This window comes from Hemiscyllium ocellatum, chromosome 16 (genome assembly GCF_020745735.1).
Source record: "Hemiscyllium ocellatum isolate sHemOce1 chromosome 16, sHemOce1.pat.X.cur, whole genome shotgun sequence".
In the NCBI taxonomy this organism is placed as follows: Eukaryota; Metazoa; Chordata; class Chondrichthyes; order Orectolobiformes; family Hemiscylliidae; genus Hemiscyllium; species Hemiscyllium ocellatum.
Window position 1 is genome coordinate 71,684,969 of NC_083416.1, and position 5,049 is coordinate 71,690,017.

Genomic DNA, 5,049 nt, shown 5'->3' on the forward strand with positions numbered 1-5,049 from the left:
CAACATCATCAGCAATTTGGTTGTCTCTGAGTTCTAAACTTGGCAAAGCCGACTGAAGGACCCACAATATGATATTGACTTGCTGGATGCAAACATTTACAAAACAGTTTTGCTATATTGGATTTTATTTTCAGTATTTTATAATCAGTAATTCATTTCTTCCACATTCCAACCTTGCTTGGTTAAAGGGTGTGTGTGTGTGTGTCACAAAACATTCCCCTGGATTTTGAATACACCAATAAACCACACTTTGTTTAAACACTCAACAATCTGCTGAAAGCTATTTTAATTAAGCTTTCAAAATTAGGTTTTGAGACACCTGTTTCCTTCTTGCAAAATGGAAAGGAAATAAGGAAAGTCAACATCAAAAACAATCGTGTTATGGACGGGAGAGCGGGACAGAAATAATAATTTAATCTAGTTCTCTTTCTTGTCTGTCACAAATTACAGGGACCTGCCAAGTGATCTTCCAAACCTGGATTGAAGGATTGGGTTTTTACTTTCCTCCAGATCAGTAAACGTGTAAATTAATGAAAACATACCACTTACTTTCTGTGAACACAGGTGACAGGAGAAGAACAAAGACACTGAGTCTCAAACCAGTCAGCATCGTGCTGTGGAAGAAATTTAGACTCACTTCAGATCCATTTCCTTCCCCTGGAAGAAATACACATGTAGGTACTGAGTTCAACACAGATCAGAACACCTCTGATATGAAACTGACATATATTCCTTCAACTTGTTTAATCCTTCAGAGAGTGAAGGGCACCAAACTGTGGAGAAACAGCTTGCTGAATGATCACAGAATTATCAGCGTGCAGATGCAGGCCATTCGGTCCCTCGTGTCTGCACTGGCTCCTCAAACAAGCATCCTTTTCTCAGCTCATCATTTTAATTTAGAAATATAAATTGTGCAATCAACTTCATTACCCATGGACTCTGCCTTTTCCTGAAAAATTAAAAATTTGTTCATCCTAGTGATGTGTGTAATCTGTCTCTTATCACCAGCCTCACAAACTTTCCAACTCAAAGTAAACAAATTGAATTGGCAAGAATAGAGAAATATCACAACTGACCATGAAAAGAATCACCAAAAAGTGAAGTTGGAAAAGATCACTCCACAAAATATTTGATTCACCCATTGATTCATTTACTTGTCAGAGATGAACAGCTGCTGCTACTATGGGATTGATGTGTGACTTGGGTGAAGCTCATGTGGGGCAGACATTCAGCGTGAGAAGCACTTGTGTCAGGTCATTGAACTTTTTCCTGATTCTACCCAGACTCCCTGCACCTGACAGCCTGCTGCCAGCTCTCACTGTACATTTGGATGAGCTTTCTGACAATTCCTGGCAAGATGATTCCTCACTGCTTTTACAACTCCTGCATCCAGAGCTGCATCCAATAAAGTGACAGTCTTCCCACTGGCTTTGTTGTTGCACGACAGTGGTTTCCCTGTGATCAAACAGTCTCTATCATCCAAGTGGAAGACAGGGTGTTGTGGTAATATCGCTGGGCTCCTAAACAAAAGACCCAGATTAATGCTTTGGGGGGAAGCTTCTATTTTGAACATCTTGTCTGAATGTTATGTGTAACTATTGACTTTTGTCGTGAAATTACACATATTACATATCACACAAAATATAGAGCACAAGCTAAACTATTTAATTTGCGACATCTTTTTAACATTGCCCCAAATCACCATCAGTTTCTCAATGGTCCCTGGCTTCAATTATGGGACTAACATGATGCAGGAGATGGTTATCACAATATCACAGTCTTGGTTAAAAGCAGTTACATCCTTTCGTAGTCTTCACACGCCAAAAATAGTGTTTCATCTAAAACTGCAACAGCAAATATTCATCTATTGCTCCATGTTAATTGGGTGACCAAACCGAGCAGTAGTAAAACATGCTGATCAATTTACTGTTTCCCAAACTTCTGAGGATCCAAATGACTATACAGTCCTTCTGATTATATGTGTTCAAAAATAAAACTTGAACAGTGGTGGTTCTGATATGTTGCTCCAGCTCAGAAGAGATTTTGAAAGTGTAGAAATACCAGACTATCTCACACACTGTGCTGGAATCAATGATCTTTGATAACTCAGTGTGACAACATCAAGCTGCTAAGTGCGATTGCTGTTATTTCCAAGCCAACAGAGAAGGAAACAAATTTCACACAAATACTAAAGACAACTACAATCTGAACTTTTCACTGTTTCATGTACGTTGGAGGAGTTGAGGAAAATAATGAAAGTTTGCCAAGCTCACAGAAAAGATTATCTGTTGTCCATTTTAATTCTGTCTTCTCATACATAGTATTTTGTGATTTTAATCTCTTAATTCATTCCAAGATGCTCATTGAAAAGAACCAGACATCATGGGTTAGTCACACAACTGACTGGACAAGAGGTAGATGTATGAAGGTGAACTAAAGTCAGCGATAGAGCCAGAATGCCACTTGGCAACACAAAGATGCCAAAACCAATTAAAAACCAAAAAAATTTACATCAACCCAGCAATAAGCATAAATGAGTAAAGTCTGTAAAACTGCAGAAGGCAAACATTTGTTTGTCAGAGATGTCCTACCTTGTGTCATTTGAAGATGGTGGAATGATAAGCACGAGATGCCCTTGTTCAGTCTAACCAGAAACTGTATTGTAAAAATTGACTTGGAAGAGTAAATGTTCAGGAAGTACAAGATCTTTGACCAATTTTATCAGTTACTCAAATCACATTTAAGTTATTTCTTTGTAAAGAATTATGATTTCAGTCAGATTTCCTTACCTTATGGGGTCAACAATTCTATTGAAAAACATCTGGAGACCAAGCAGTAAAGCTCCCAGCACAGAAACACCAACGAACAGAGGCTCTTCGTACTGACACAATTGTTGACGTTTCTCTTGTGAAACCACAGCAAAGGCTAGTTTCCTCTTCCTTTGCAGCTCAGTGTTCTGTCATTACTGAGCTGGCTAATTCTAGCTGAAATACAAAAAAAGGCTCAAAATAGAGAACATACGGTAGTTCAAAATGGGAAGTTAACAAAGTCCAAAGCATTTCATATAGAATAAAGCAGGATTTACTTTTGAGATCTGTTATTTTCTATAAAGTGGAACATTTCTAAGGCACAATTCACAGAAACTTCAGTCTTTTGATAGGATGATTGACAAAGCACAAATGAATATTTGGACATTCCCGCTTCTCTGTAAAATAAGGATACAGTTGGACTCCTGTTCGCCTCGGTCCCACTAATGTTGGCATTATCCCAAATCCCAGGGATAGCATCATTAGCAGGTTTGGACGCTTCAACCACTGCTGCAATGTTAAACTGTGATGTCCCTGATCCACTTCAGGAGCAAGGCTTAGGAGCTGATAGATCCTGAGAATAGAAGTTGGGAGAGAGGAAATCAGGGATAATATAACCAGATTTTGAAGTACATAAATCTGAAAGGCATACATTTACAAAACAATCCTCTGAGCAAAAGTTTGGTTTTAATGTTAAACTGTGATGCTCCTTATCAATTTTTATTGGTTTGAATTCCATGAGAATGTATTATTCCTCACAAGGACTTCTGGAGAAGCTGATTGGTTGGTTTCCAGGCGTCTCCATAAATGATATTCAAAAGAATATCGATTTTTCTGAGCAATTTCCAGTAATTGGAAACAATGTAACAACTGACCAACTCAATTTGATAGACAATGTGAAGTGATGTTCACAATGAATCCAGCCTTTTGGATGTTGCCATTGTCATCTTAGAGCTGAGAGTCAATGATGACATTATGCTGGTGTCACTGAGTTAGTATTCCTGACATGCAGGCTAATGGTTTGTGTTCACATGAGTTCAAATCCCACACCAGCTGTTCATGGAATTACCATTAAGATAATGAAGTGGTAAAACTAAATCAAGTCTCAATAATGATGACTATGGGTGGAATTTTCCAGGCCTGGAGCTTTTCAAAGACCAGGGTGGGGGAACCTAATTGGATGGAATGCAACATTTCAGTTTACAAAAAAGCTTTGACAATCTAAGTGCTTAGAATTTTTCAAAGATGTCAGGTTTCCCATCAATAATCAGCAGGAACCAGATTTTTATTCATTAATATGTTGTGAATATTCATTAACTCCTTCGGTCATTGGAATTATATTTGTGGGTGTCATTTTGTTCTCTTAAAATTGTCAAAAATGTGCTCACAAATAAGCAAGGGCTCCACCTGGCAGGGTATACTGCTTCATTCCAGCTGCCTAGGATAAAGCATTGATCCATTACATGTCTCCTTAAAATCTTGCAGCAAGCTTTTGGGAAGACAGATGGTATGTTGGCCTTTGGTGCAAGAGGATTTGAGTACAGGAGCAGGGATATCTAATTGCAGCTGTTCCCACTTCTTTAAGTGCAGGTTGGATCTCCTTATCTAATAAAGGATATACTGCCATCGAGGATTGCAGTAAAGGTTCACCAGACTTTTTCTAGGACAGCAGGTTTGTCATTTGAAGAGAGGTTGTTACAACTGAGCTTGTATTCACTGGAGTGGAATAAGAAAGAATCCCATTGAAACATATTAACCTCTGAAAAGGCTGAGCAGATTGGGCGCTGGGATAATGTTTTCCCTGTTATCAAGGATTTAGAATGAGGAATCACAGGCTCAAAATCCTGGGCAGGCCAATTCTGATTCAGATGAGGAGATATCCCTTCACAATGAAACCACAGCAAACATTATCACGTAAGGCAATGGAAGCCAAGTCACTGAAAATTGCTTTGATATACATTGCATGATTGATATAATTTCTAATGTTGTTTATAAAGAGGAAAACCAGGCTTCCCAGCCTTATCAAATAATCTGCTGGGCAGGAGTTCACAAACTGTGTTCCAACTACAGATTCTGCTTGACTAGGGAGAGTCATCTTGATTCCTGATGAAGGACTTTTGCCAAAATGTCAATTCTCCGGCTCCTCGGATGCTGCCTGACTGGCTGTGCTTTTCCAGCACCACACTCTCGACTCCAATCTCCAGCATCTGCAGTCCTCTCGTTTGCCTAGGGAGAGCCATTG

The 5,049-nt window shown here is 39.0% G+C and overlaps 1 long non-coding RNA gene across 1 annotated transcript; it reads right to left on the reverse strand.

Moving 5' to 3' along the window:
• Positions 1-600: 600 nt before the first annotated feature.
• On the reverse strand, positions 601-2,891 carry LOC132823263 (uncharacterized). The gene is made up of 3 exons (XR_009645521.1): positions 2,790-2,891; positions 2,592-2,655; positions 601-657 (listed from the first exon to the last, which is right to left on the reverse strand). It is a non-coding gene; the product is annotated as an uncharacterized LOC132823263 (long non-coding RNA).
• Between the last annotated feature and the right edge of the window lie 2,158 nt (positions 2,892-5,049).